Source organism: Ixodes scapularis, unplaced genomic scaffold (genome assembly GCF_016920785.2).
Source record: "Ixodes scapularis isolate PalLabHiFi unplaced genomic scaffold, ASM1692078v2 PGA_scaffold8__174_contigs__length_109621045, whole genome shotgun sequence".
In the NCBI taxonomy this organism is placed as follows: Eukaryota; Metazoa; Arthropoda; class Arachnida; order Ixodida; family Ixodidae; genus Ixodes; species Ixodes scapularis.
Genome location: NW_024609883.1, coordinates 57416100 through 57431385, shown reverse-complemented (window position 1 = coordinate 57431385; position 15286 = coordinate 57416100). Strand labels below are relative to the sequence as shown.

The window sequence follows — 15286 nt, the reverse complement described above, 5'->3', positions numbered from 1 at the left end:
GTAGGCCTCGGCCCTTCAGCGCTACAATGTAACAGCCCAGCATGGGAGGGGAACCAGTAACGGAAATACTGATGCGTACTGTGGGCTCAACAATTTATGTTGGGAGTCGACTGAGTGATCATGCCATGCCGCCTCGGTTAGACGTGAATGTTCCCCTCACCCGTGCCGCAGGGCGCTGTGGGGCTGTGAAGTGAATTGGCGAGTCGAACTTGAGGACCCAAAAGGACGTTCTTCTCGTTGCTGTTGTGAATACGTTCAATGCTAATGTAACGCTGTTTTTCTCTTTGTGTGTGTGTTGTTTTACAGCCTTTGGAATGTCACGCACGCGTTTTGGCCCCTTTTTATGTTTGCACTGGGGCATTCCGGTTTGTTAAAGTAGAACCTGTTGTTTTTATGTGTTTTGGTTTATTGTCAGCTTACGATTATGTTTGCACGCTTTGAGTCGGTTCTGAAGAACTTCACGTTAGTGTTATCTAGTTTTATTTCTTTGGCGTGTGTTTAGATTAACTGTTTAGCAGGTCCAAGAAGGACCAGAAACAGTCTTGGGGGGAAGGTGTAAGGGTTCTGGAAAAGACGGCTGGTTTCTCGATCGGCCGGGCGACGGCCGTCTTGTCCGGCGGCGTGTATGATGCTCCCTCCCCGGTCGTTTTGTGTAGTTTTGCTTTTCTAACGGGGGACCGCGTGGGCCTTTCTGCCGACGCGGCCCCCTGGAGAGCGTCTTCCTGTGTCTCCCCCATCGGGATGACCCCTCGGGAAGACATGTTGTTTTTTATTTTGAATCTGGAGGCTTGCGCATTCTACGGGGCTTCTTGGGTTTCAACCTGGGGGTTCCGGAGAGGCGCCGATGTGTCTGCAACGGGATGCACGGACGAAGTTACGGAGCTGTCGGCTGTAGTCCGTTGGCAAGTTAACGAATGTGTATCGACGCCCTTGCCAACTATTGGACGGTGGATATCACGTGGCTCCAGCAGAGCTTTGAAATGATTGGTTGATCCTCGCCCGAGAGTGAGGGGGTCAGCGTCTTCAAAAGTCCGTGACAGGGGAGAGAGAACCCTTTCTGGCTTGGACTTGGACTAATTTGGAGGACGGCGAATGCCCTTTGCTTTGTATACACTGTGTACAATAGCTCGTCACGTCTAAATAAACAGTTTAGACGAAGTCCTCCCGCATCTGTCGCACTCTTCTGATCACCCACCGAACAAGGCTCATCAAACGATTGGCCCCGCAAGACACCGCCGGGCAGTCATCATCTATTCAACCAAGGGACGAACCTTTACTCAAGTGTTGCTGGAATACCATCGTGACCTGTGGACATGGTGGGCTTCAGTTTTTTTATGCATTCCTGAATCATTCCCTCATCCACAGGCAGGGAGGAAATGGATTCGTTCACGCTAGGGGATGGCGGCTGTTGGTACCCACTCCTATTGTGTTTATATACAGAACTGAAATGACGCGCGAATATATCGCATACACTGGACGTGGTCACATTCTCCTCATTAAGTATAATATCAGGATGTGTCAATTTTCCTCCTCGAGAACGAACATGTCGGTAGAGTTTTCTTGGGTTTCTCCTCAATTCGGACTCCACTGACTCCACATATATATTATGATCAATCCTCTGATGTTGCTTACATAGGCGTCTATAATGAACGAACTCAGCCTCCCACCTGAGACTGCCAGTCTTTTTTAAATTTGCGATGAGAGAAGCTTTTTTTCTTCAGCAACTTTTTTAAATACGGAGAAAACCACGAGGGAAATTTTGAATTGGTATGCTTCTTTAGAGGAATGTAATGATCCATTCCCTCCTGCACCGCCGTCGTGAATTGAAGAACCTGATAATTGACGTCAGATGATTGCAGGATAGGGGACCAGTCGAACGTAGAAAAGTGGTTATATAATCCCACATAGTCACCAGCAGCGAAGTTATGCAGTTTGTCTAGGTAAGTGGGACTAGCAGCCAGTATACGGCTGACAGGTACATTCAAGGTTATAGCCACCTCAAGTGCAGGGTGATATTTGTCTGTCGGTACTAAAGGAAATTCACTCTTAGTTACAGAAACGTTATCAATGTTTGAGAAACAAAGGTCAAGCATAGCGCCTTTACTATTTTTAACCCTGCTGAACTGATTCAGGGCCATGAAAGAGGCAAAGTCAACAAGATGACCGGCCTTCTTTGCACCGTAATAATTACTTGAAACAGCACTGTGAGTTTCCCAGCACACACCTGGTACATTAAAATCGCCAATTACTAATAGTTTGCATTCACCCAGTTTGTCTGCTATATCCTCAATTCCAAGGAGACAATCATTAAACTCCTCGGGTTCAATGTATGGAGGAAAATAAAAAGTACCTATCAGAACGCGTTCTCGATTATCACACTCCAGCTCTACCCACACAGATTCCGAATAAGTCTCTAAATCGGCGCGCCTGGTGCACCTCAAAGACCTATCGATTGCCATCAAGACACCGCCTCCCGTTTTCTTTCCGCGAGATAAATCACGATCACTGCGATGCACAAGGAAATCCGACGAAAAATACTCCCCAGACAGTATTTCTGGGCATAACCAGGTTTCCGTTATACAAAATATAGAAAAGTCAGTACATATAGCATTAGAAAAGAAGACATTGGCCTTAGTACGAAGGCCGCGAACGTTTTGATAGTAAATGTGCGTGCTAGTCATTTCCAGGCAAGATGGTTGGGGATCACTCTATACGTTTATTCTCATCATGCACGCGGCTTCCCGTCAGCCGACCCTGAAATTCCCTGAAGAGGCAGCCCTCCGGCCAGATGTTCGGGTCAAACAATGCCTCAATGTCGCCGTCCACAGCAGCGACGTGGAATGAAGAGTACCCACCATAGTGTGTCTTCAGCTTTGTGCATCGAAGCTCCTTTGGGCCAACGAATTGTCCGAGATGTTCTCTGACGTCCGCCGAAGAACAGTTGGCGTCCAGACGTGTCACGAAGACAGCTCTGGAATGTCGCACAGACACCGATACGGCGGTAATTCCTCCATTCTTAGAACTTCCCTTAAAGAATGGCCGCTGGGGAATGGAGCCGGGGGAACGAAGTCCAGGGACCTTTCTCGCACTGTATTCCGGTAAGCCAGGCTGAGCCGCTGAGCGGCCACGGGCCAGTGGACCGGTCTCTCCCCTATCTCCTCCCTCGTCTCGATTGCTGTGAGCAGCTGAGCCACCGGCCCCCTCTGCCCGCGTCGCCGAAGCGGCAACGGAGGGAATGCACGTCAGCAACTCCGTCGTCGTCTCGCGGAAGGCTCTGCCGCTCAAGGTTAACCGGCTCTGGTCACGTTGAAGCTCGGGGGGCGAACGAGGAGTCACGGCGCACGCCTCGCTGAAGGAAACAGGTTCTTCAGACACCGTCGAGGTCGATTTCCCCTTGGGGAATGGGGCGGCTCCCCCTCCTCCCAGCACGGAAGCATTCAGATCATGGCGGCCCGCCACGGCAGCGGAAGGCGGGGGTACCCCGACGTACCTCGGGCGATGCCGGAGGTCTCGTAGCTCCGTCTGGATGTTGCGCAACATGACCGAGTGAATTTCGGAGCTCCTCGTAAGCTCGCTGCGAAGGCGAGCATTCTCCTCCCTCACAGCCGTCATCTGGTCCGTCAGGAAAGAGATGCCTTTCAAGGCGTCGGCCAGCAGGTCTCGGAGAACAGCCACCGAAGTCGCGGCGACCTCGCCGAGCCGGTCCGGGCAGGGTGAGTCCTGTTCGTCGTCAGGCCTAGCTTCGTCCGAGCTAGGACTATGCGTGCGCTCGACGGTGATGCAGTCGTTGCATATAAATGGGCTTACCCCAGTCATCATTCGTCCAACCTCGCTGTCCGGAAGCATGACACACTTCTTGTGCCAGCGTTTTCCGCACTCTTTACATCGGAGATACTTTTGTTTGCCGTAAAAAGGCTGAGAGCACCCGTCGCACTTGTCCTTACTGCCCGCCATCTTGTAATAATAATAATAATAATAATAATAATAATAATAATAATAATAATAATAATAATAATAATAAATAATAATAATAATAAATAAATAAATTTTTTATTTCACGTATTTCATAACAACATACAAGAATGCGGGTCCGTCGAAAGCCAAAAGAGGCTTGTGGGACTGGACCCAGCAGCGGCGTGAAGAAAATCAAATTCTGACGCTTGATTACAAAAAACAAACAAAACACTTAAAAAAAAAACAATTCCAAGAACTATGCATAAATAACTCTTAAAAAAAATTACTGACATGTAATCATACACCACAATAAATACACTAAAGGGGATTAAGAACGGATGGCCACGGAATACACTCTTTGACCACAAAAAATCTTCTATTCAAGAACTGGGAAGTGTGAAAACAAAAAAAAGAAAAAAAAACACGAGATGCACAAAAAGGACATGTTCAGAAGCAGGATAATAATAATAATAATAATAATAATAATTTATTGCTGGTGCGGATAATTTCTCAAGTTGAGGCACGGGTCTGTCAAAGCCAGTAAAGGCTTGTGGGACAGCACCCTACTGGTCATAATCACAATATTGCCGCGCGCAGGGTCACGGACTTGTAGAAAGTTCTCGTTTACTCTTGCTGCGGACGTAACTATCGTTCATCCCTGTTTTTGTTGTTCTAGAAAGTGCTTGTTCATTCTCGCCCCGAGCTCGCTACGCTCGAACCTTCTCCGCCGAATCTTCGAGATACTGACTCACTCTAGATAAGAGGCCGCCCGCGACCTTGTCGAGTCAGTCTCGCCCTAGCGCTCGATTCTGCTGACACGCCGACTTCGACGCCCGCGACGCTCTGCTTTCTTCTGTTTCCTTCTTTATTTTTTTGGCACAAGTTCGCCACATTAAACGTTTATTTCTTTCTGTTTATTTCCTGTTTTTTGTTTGGTCACCACCCGTGACATTTGGTGGAGGTGCGGGGTATGGACGCCCATCCGTCGCCGCGGCCTCAGTGAGAAACTGCTGAAACGATACTTTGGACCCTACAAAGTGCTTCGTCGCCTCGGTGATCTTAACTACGAAGTCCTCCCCGACGGAACGCGCCCATCTGCAAGACGTCAGCCGCGACCCGAGGTGGTGCACGTCGTCCGGCTGAAGCCGTATTACGAACGATAGAACTTTCCACTCTCGTCGACAGGTGAACTGTGAACTGCGGTTCGCGATTCTGCTGCCTTTTTGTTTTGGATTTGTTTTTGTTTGTTGTTTTTCGTTTTGTGCTGCATCGGGACGATGCACTTTTTAAAGGGGGGGGGGGGGGGGGGGTTAATGCCGCGCGCAGGGTCACGGACTTGTAGAAAGTTCTCGTTTACTCTTGCTGCGGACGTAACTATCGTTCATCCCTGTTTTTGTTGTTCTAGAAAGTGCTTGTTCATTCTCGCCCCGAGCTCGCTACGCTCGAACCTTCTCCGCCGAATCTTCGAGATACTGACTCACTCTAGATAAGAGGCCGCCCGCGACCTTGTCGAGTCAGTCTCGCCCTAGCGCTCGATTCTGCTGACACGCCGACTTCGACGCCCGCGACGCTCTGCTTTCTTCTGTTTCCTTCTTTATTTTTTTGGCACAAGTTCGCCACATTAAACGTTTATTTCTTTCTGTTTATTTCCTGTTTTTTGTTTGGTCACCACCCGTGACAATATCCCCCAAACACAAACAGTGTCAAGCTCACCATGCAGCATCTGCACAGTAATGCAAAAATATTATGAAAAATGCCACGCACATAGTATCAATAAATACACTGTGATGCAATAAATAATCATGTAAAAAAAACACACACACACACACGCGCACACACTCACGCATAGTTATGTTGTTCCATTGAAGTCTTGGAGCACTTGTTTGAGTTTTTTTAGAGAGTCCACACCATATATGTTTTCCGGCAGGTCATTGAAGATTGAAGGTACATAGTAATTGCGAACTCTTTTTCCATAATTCGTGGTGATAGAAGGCACTTTGTAACGTTCGGTCCGGCGAAGTGATCTAGATACTATATTGGGTTCTTTATAGTCATCGTTCCAAAAATATTTCAGTACAACAGTCTTAACCAATAAGGCATTGAAGAGCGACAAACCTAAAGCTTTTAGTTTTTCTTCTTCGGTTTCTGCCGATGGATCATAGGCAATACTCTTAAACATTCCTTTCAAAACTGAATCAACTTTTTGGCACCATATTACAGACCCATGTCCGAAAATTGTTATGCCATACCTTAAAACAGTGTAAGCTAAAGCTTGAGCTATCAGCTTTTTGGTTGATTTAGGAATTAATGATCTTGTAATATAAAGTAAGCATGACACTTTTCTCAGTTTTTTACAGATATAAGACATATGAAAATTCCACGACAAAGCACTGTCAAACTCAATTCCTAAATACTTAACCTGATCTGCATAAGACACAGGGCAGCAGTTGCCGTCTGCACAGTCAGAAGTATGTATGTAAAGTGCATGATCAAATGTTATATTTCTTAGCGGATTATGAAAGCAGACAAGTTTAGTTTTGGATATATTTACCTCAAGACAATTTCTTTTGAACCAGTCAAGTAAGCAGCACGTGTCTTTTTGGAGTAGCGGCATTGCTGGAACATAATCAAGATGGAGCGAGAGCAGTACCGTGTCGTCAGCGTATTGGAATAGTTTACATGTGGAGACGGCGTTGGACATATCATTGACAAACACGTTGAAAAGAAGAGGCGACAAAATAGACCCCTGAGGGACTCCAGCTTTTAAATTTACTTTGGAGCTTCGGCTATTGTTTATAGAAACTACTTGTGTACGGCCGCTCAAAAAGTTCTGAAGCAGAGAAAGGAATGGGCCGCGGAATCCAATTTTATGCAATTTTTTAAGTAGAATGCTATGGTTGACCGTGTCAAATGCTTTCGCCACGTCAATAAAAAGTGCACACGCGACTTGATGCCTTTCAAAAGCAAGATGGAGTTCATCAGCGAAATCTTCCAGAAGTGGCTGGGTCCCCCGGCCACTGACGAACCCATACTGTCTGGACGATAGGATATCAAAGCTATCAAGGTACGACGTCATAGTATTGAGGATATGCTTTTCCAAAATTTGCATTATACAAGGTAAGATTGAAATTGGTCGGTAATTGTTAATGTTTTTACGCTCCCCACCTTTGAACAAAGGCTTTACTAAGGCACTCTTTAAATCATCTGGGATTTTTCCACGAGAAATGAAACCATTTAACATATAAAGGAGCACGTGTTTTATAGCATCATAATTTCTCTGCAGGTCTTCTGCACTGATGCCATCTATACCAGGACACTTGTTTGATTTGAAACTGAAAAGCGTAGTTTTGACATCAAGCTCCGTCATCGGGGGAAGGAAAGCCGAGGAAACATTTGAGTCTAGAGTACCTGCTGAAAACAGAGCATCATCTCGGGCTATTCCGGAGAATTTAGCGAAGAATTTATTAAAATCCTCAACCAGTTGCGTTGTATCGTGACCGAATGTTTTCTCGAGTGTGCGATCAATTGACCTATTAATCCCCTTGCCTCGTAGCTGATTAACCAAACACCAAGTATGTGCTATATTTGACCTTGCTTTAAAAAATGTATCTCGAAAATATTTTCTTTTTGCCGAACGTATCAGCGCGTTTAAACGATTTCGTGTACTGCGAAATTCTGTCTTCAACTGAGAATTATTCGGAGAACGTCGGCATCGTGCCCAAAGGGCATCTTTATACCTAATTTCTAGTAGAATGTCACCAGTTAGCCAGTCGTGTTCGTTCCGACGTCTCCTCACAGGAATGACCTTTTTTGCTTGTACCCTAGATGCACAAAATTGATCTTTAAAACTTCTGTAAACGTCGTCAATGTTGTCAGTAGATAACAAAATGTTCCAATCGTTCGCCCTAACCAAGTTATCAAACTTCGTTCGATCAATTATTTCAATTATTTTTGTTGTCTCTTTTGGTGATTTAACATTGAGTTGTGGTATAAGTTGACATGCCACGAAGTAGTGGTCAGAAAGTTTTTGCTCTATTACTGCTGATTTCGCAATTATATCCGGTACGCGTACATTAATATGATCGAGGCATGACACCACAAGATGATCTTCTAAAAGTTCTTCTCGGGTAGGAGCAAGAATTAAATTTTCAATACCAAAGAGCGCCCATAGGTTAAGATAATCACAAACAACAGACTTGGAGGGTTTAAGCGTGTCAATGTTAAAGTCGCCTATTAGACAAATATCATCGATGGACCGAAAACTATGAAGCGTATCTCGGAGTTCGTTCAGAAATCTCGAAAGATTACCTGACGGAGGCCTGTAAAAAGCTAGCAACATCAATGACCACTTAGAATTCGATACATTCAGTGATAGTGACTCGCAACTAAGAAAATCTGCATCAAGTCTTTCAGCACACCAGATATCTTTAACAAATATAGCAATTCCTCCTCCTCGTCCAATTGTACGTGTTAAAAAGAATGCCTTATAACCCGGTATCCGGAATTCATTGCAGAAGTCCTCTTTAACATTGATTTCTGTTAGTACAAAAACATCGAATAATTCTATTGTATCATTCACAGTTGCTATAAACTGATCCCAATATTTGCGTATACTCCTAATGTTTACATGTAAGAGACCAAGAGCACTATCACTCACTGGGTACAAGAAACCTCGAAGGGACAAAAAATCCGAGCACCGACAAAACTGTACTTCCATTATTCTAAGTGGTTTTCATTCCATGTTCACAAAGCCGTTTAGCAAAGAGGAGACTAAATCTTTTCTAGGTCGTCCAGCCGATGGATGCGGACAACTGGAGAGGATTCTGTCTTCTTTGTGAATAGCTTACCGTTCTTGACCAATGTAAACTTGTACAGCCTTGTCTTTGCTCTCTCACGCAGCCTCCAAAACAGTTCCTTGTTCTTTCGGGTTAGGTTTTCGTTGACGTACAGTTTTGGCAGTGACCCGTTGGCTGCAAGAGTCCGCAGCTTTCCTCTTGCGGTGAGCCATTGATCCCTGGCTGTCATCGAAGAAAGTCTAATCAGTATAGGTGGAGGGATGTCATGTCGAGATGGTATACGGTGGGCTGTTAGAATGTCTCTTGGATGAAAGTCAGGAAGGCCAAGTTGACTTGCTAACTCGCCTACAACAACAGTCAGATTTTCGTTTGGGGAATGAGGCAGTCCGTGAATCTCTAGATTGGAGAGACGACTGAACTGTTCGCTCTCATTCAGCTCCTCTTGGAGATGTTGGATGGTTTCAGACTGCTCCGCTATCACTGTTCTTAAAGACGTTGTTTCATTGCGGAGTTCTGTTATTGAGGCGGAGTTGGTGGTGGCTGTCGTTAATAGGGAGTCATACCTGTCTGACAAAAAGTCAATGAACTTCTGAACCTCCGATACGGTGGATTTGAGGTTTTCCACTACCGGCTTTAAGGTCAAGAGTTGATCGATCTTGGATGGTAGATCAAGGAGGGACTCAACGTTTGACTTGAGTAAGGTAAGACATTCCAGCTTAGATTCAAGTGATCGAAAGTGGTCACCAGTCAACGGAGATTCACATAGTGACTCGTTTTGAGAATCAGCCACACTACTTTGTTGTCGACAAAGACGGCACCGCCAGATCTCCCTTTTAGCAGCACCCATGGTTTTGAAGGTGCTTTCCGCAACACCGGAGCACATCTTCCCCAGGTGAAGTGACCTTTTGCAGTCGGCGCAGGACATATGGCGACCATCGTTGACAATCTTCTCGTGGCATTTAGCACACTTTGATGGAGATTGAGAAGACATGGGAGGATAGCGATAGTAAACAGGAACAAATACCGTGCTTCTTGACGCGCAGGTTGTTCTGTGGCGTTGAGTCCACTCCAGAAGTACCTCGTACCCAGAAAGGTGGCGTGGAGCTGGTAATGGATGCCAGGGAGGTTAGGTTTGGTTATGCTGCAAAAGCTCAACCAGAGCAGGCGGTCGATGAATGGCGATGGTGACCTGGTCGTGATGACGCCAGGACTTGACCTCTGCAGCGGATTGCTTGCAGGCTGTTGATGAGCTTGAAATATAATGAATAGCTAATGGAAATTTGAAGAACAATCGGAAAGAACCACTGCTCTCGGGGACTTCTTCTTCTTCTTCTCTAATAATAATAATAATAATAATAATAATAATAATAATAATAATAATAATAATAATAATAATAATAATAATAATAAATCTTTATTCTCAAATTGCCCAGTACCAAGATCAGTTTCGGGCCCGATCAAAGCCATCAGGGGCTTGTAGGATCAGACCCAGCAGTTTAATTGACAAAAGTATCACAGGCACGGCGACGACGAACACACAACCAACACACAGACAATAGGCTAAGCCTCACAGGGCCCAGGAGTCACACAGGCACGACGAGGACGAGAACACAACACACACTCAGTTGGATCAACATTGTAGATCCTTCGAGTCGCACAGGCACGACAACGACGAGCACACGCCACCAATCACTCAGTTGGTAGAACCACGGAGGGCCTTGGAGAGCAGTGCGAGGTCACGTGGCACGATAAGTCGTAGAATGAGGTGGAAGAGAAAAGGAAACTAAGCAAACGCTGACGAGCACACATGCGGCATCTTGGGCGACTGAATTCGGTATAATCTGAATCGGTATAATAATAATAATAATAATAATATTTTATTCCAGCATTAGATTTTTTTCATTATGTTAGACTCGGGTCTGTCGAAGCCAGGGTTGGCTTGTGTGACACGACCCAGCAATGATGTTTAGCCAATGTGAGTGGTAGACGGGCGTTCTTGGTATGCTAATAGCAGTCACTTTAGAAGTTCAGAAGTAGTTCACAAATGACAGTCAGTATAGATATATGAAATAGTTCACAAATGGCAGTCAGTATAGATATTTGAAATAATTCACAAATGGCAAAATAAGAAGCACAGAGATGATTGCTATAACTACACTATACCATCCTCCATGAAAAAGTAATATTTAAACACATGGATAAATCAATGTACACTTTCAAAAAGTAATAAAAAAAGTAAATGTTTGCAAAAAAAAAAAAGAAACCGGATATGTGTATACAGGCATGTATCACACAAAGATGCACAAAGGCATATATGGATACACAAATTTAGATCTACAGATGCGTTCACGGATACACAAATATACATTACTCACAGCATAGACACGGATAAAGACACAAACAAATGTCTATGTGGATTCAGCACCAACTGAAGAAACGTCCAAAGAGTTCAAAATGTTATTCGCAAAAAAAAAAATGCATACATGGTTTTTAGCACATTTTTTTCAGGTGCTTTTTTAAAGATCGTAGAGAATCGAGTTGATTAAAAACGTCTGGTAATTTGTTGAAGATGTCATAATAATGTCAATAATAATAATAATAATAATAATAATAATAATAATAATAATCAATCAATCAATGTTTATTAAAGTGTCCAGGAACAACCAATCGGTCTTAGTGCTGGCACACTAAAAAAAAATGAGCAAAAACACACACATACAAACACGCATACACACGAGTGCAGAAGGAGAACGTAGTTCTCCAGTCTGAGAATAAAAATATTAACAAGTATGAAAAACACTCAGATTAACAAGGGAAATCAAAAGCACAAAACAGAGACATCACCAGGTGTGAGAGCAAAAAGCAAATACTACATCAGCGCTTCAACTGATCAGCCCTTTTCCTGCAAGAGGAAGATTTGAACAGCATTTCCGAACTTGCTCCCGCATGAGTTAAAAATATCAATTGTGTCAGAGTAGCGATTATAACACTCCGCCGATCTTTGGATCGGGTTTAGGTTGCTAAAATGTCGAGCTATATAAAAAGATGATTGGAGCCGTGTAGGCACACGTGGAACTCTGAGGCTCACTTCGGACAGAAGGCTGGGAGAGTTAATCGAGCCGTGCAGGGTCTTAAACAAAAACAACAAATCTGCCTTCACCCGACGCTGCTGGAGGCTCAACAAGTTGACAAGTTGCGAGTTACACACACCGTTCAGACAAGGATCACCATTCTCAAGGTAACGATATTTAAAGATAGAAATAAATTTGTTTTGGACTCGCTCGACAGATGAACTGTTAGTTTTGGAAATGCCGTTCCAAACAACCGAGGCGTACTCTAGCTGGGATCTAACTAAGGAACAATACAGCGTAAAAAAAGCGGACGGGCTTTTGAACTCCTTCGTTATGCGAGACACGGCACCTAACGTGCGCAAGGCCGATTGAACCACTTTGATGACGTCAGTGTCAAATCTCAAGGTTGAATCAAAGACAACTCCAAGGTCCCTCAGTTCACTTACACGTGACAGGAGTTCGCCATGATAACTATATGGAAAGAATATATCATGGGTCTTGCGAGAATATGTCATTATTTTTGTTTTAGAATGATTCAAACGGAGGTCATTGTCTAAACATCAACGACCGAAGGAATATGCGTCATTCTGAAGCGCGATGCAATCCTCTAAGGTCGATATTTTTTTGTAAAGTTTTATATCATCAGCGTACTGCAGAAATGAAGAATTTAATATAACTCGAGAGACATCATTTACAAAAATATTAAAAAGGAGGGGGCCCAAGACAGATCCCTGAGGCACTCCAGAGCTTGCCTTGTACAAGGACGAGGTAGTATTGTTGACGCGGACGTAGGCATGCCTATCAGACAAATAGCTTTTTAACAAATTGTATACCGAACCACATACTCCGTACGAAGAAAGCTTGTATAAGAGGATGTTCTGGTTGACTACGTCGAATGCCTTACTCAGGTCCAAATAAAAAACGTCAAGCTGACCTCTATTACAAACTACTTCAGAGGCAGCAGACATAAAAGATACGAGATTGGTGGATGTCGATCTGCCGGACATGAAACCATGCTGATTAGGAATGACTATACTACGAAACTTGAAGGAGAGAAATTGATGGATTACCATTTCAAAGAGTTTGGAAAAAGAAGAGAGAAGAGAAATCGGTCTGTAATTAAGAACATCACCACTATTTCCAGATTTCAGTACCGGAACAACCACTGCCAGTTTGCAGTCGTCAGGGAATATCCCTGACGTCAAGGAGTTATTGAAAATTGTGCACAGTATAGGCGTAAGTAATTCATGATAAGCCTTAACAATTGCAGCGGGTATCCCGTCATGACCTGCAGACAATGTGGGTTTCATTTTCTTAATACATAGCCTAACACATTCCTCATCGACAACCACAGAACCTAATGAGTCGCCAAAAACGTCCGAGTGAGGCAAAATAGATGAGGAGCAGTTATTATTATTAATGTAAACTGACGCAAAGTGATCAGCAAACAACTCAGACATGCCCTTCGCACTGTCGCTATGCTGATTCAAGACGATTTCGGACTCAATATTCTTCCCCAAGCGCGATTTAGCGTACCTCCAAAATCTCTTGGGATTTTTAACAAGATCTGATTCCACCGAGTCAGAATGCGCCTGGCGATCACGGTTTAAAATTTTCTTACATCGCTTTCTGCAAATTTTAAATTCAACTTCCCACTTTGGAAGACCACTTTTCTTAAACCTCCTGTGCAAAAAATCTTTCCGTTTTAAAAGCGTTCTGAGTTCACGAGAGAACCAGATAGGGAAGCGAGATTTTTTAGACGTTTTAGGAGGGATATACATGTCCATAGCCTCCTGAACAACAGTTGTGAGGAGATATACTTGGCCGTTGATATCAGACGACTCCAGGATAGAAGCCCAGTCAACACCCGAAAGATGGTGATACATTCCAGTGTAGTCCCCCGCTGAATACTTATATGATGTGTGTGGGGAAGGACCATTAGAGGGACTGAGGACCGGAGGGTCAAAAATAGAAAGAACTACATCAAGAGCAGGGTGATAGCTATCCTCAGGAACCATAGAAAGTTCACTTCGAGCCACATGTATACCGTCCGTGTTTGAAAAGCATAAATCTAAAGCATTACCTTGGTCGTTTAGAATGTTATTGTGCTGTCTAAGATCTAAAAAGGAAGTAAAGTTGAGGAGATAGTTGCACTTTTGTTTACAATAAAAGTGGCCAGTAAGGACATTGAATTGTGTCCAGTTAATCCCTGGAGCGTTAAAATCCCCCAAGATTAAGATATTGCTCCCCTGTGAATCATTAATAGTATTTTCAATGTCAGCAAGACATCTTTGGAAATCATCTGGTGTCGTCTGAGGAGGAAGGTAAAACAGACCTATTAAAATACGTCCTCTGCTAGAACACTCAATTTCAACCCACAGAGACTCAGGAAATCTCTCCAGATCCTCACGTCTTCGTGAACTATATTGTTTGTTAACCGCGACCAATACACCGCCTCCTACTCGGCCCCGGGAAGAGAAATCACGATCATGACGGTAGACTTCAAAACAAGGCGGAAAGTAGTCCGAGGAACTAACACTAGGACATGACCAAGTTTCCGTTAAGCAAACAATTGAGTAATTAGATAGAGTAATATTGGCAAAGAAACATTCAGCTTTCGTCCGCAGGCCACGGACATTCTGGTAAAACAAATCGACGTTACTCATCTTTGTATTTAGTGTTGGGCTTGTGGGCTTCTTCAGACGAGTGAAGGAGTTCTTGACGAAGAGCGCCTTTGAAAGGTTTGAAAAGACAATCCTTCGGCCACAAAGCAGGGTCAGAGAGTTTCTCGAAGTCTTCGGCTGCTACAGAGACGTGAAAAGAGGCGTAAGTGTTGTAGCGAGTCTTCAGTCGGTGGCACTTCAAGTTTTCCACATCGAGGGAACACAGATGCCCAACGACGTCAGTAGAGGTGGTGACCGGATCCAGCTTGGTCACAAACAATGCCCTCCGGCGGGAAGATGAGGGGGCAACGCTCAGCTTGCACGCCACGGACGCTCCGGCTTGCGCGGGGATTCGAGACTTCGGGCTGATCGGATTGGGCTTCACAGGAATAATAATAATAATAATAATAATAATAATAATAATAATAATAATCAATCAATCAATCAATCAATCAATCAATGTTTTTATTTGTGCCCAGGAACAACCTTGCGGTCTTGGTACAGGTGCACTGTGTTAACATGTAAGGCAGAACAGGGCATAAAGCAATAGTACGGACAACACACACAACGGACAAGCCCTAGAAAAATACACTTAAAAATTATAAAAAGTAAACACAAAGTCACAACACACGATAAGCTTAATGGTACTACCGCCACCACCAATTGCTAGAAAGAAAGAAAAAAAATGCATTCAAAGTGGGGAATTTCGGCGTGAACGCCGCAAGTTAGTGCATACAGTTCAAATTTAAGTGATGGCCTTTAACGTTTTTACAAACTGCAGCGTGTTATTGTTAAATATGTC

At 44.1% G+C, this 15286-nt stretch overlaps 1 pseudogene; it reads right to left on the bottom strand.

Annotated features, from left to right (window-relative positions):
- Positions 1 to 3287: 3287 nt before the first annotated feature.
- On the bottom strand, positions 3288 to 3878 carry LOC120841122 (annotated as a pseudogene).
- Between the last annotated feature and the right edge of the window lie 11408 nt (positions 3879 to 15286).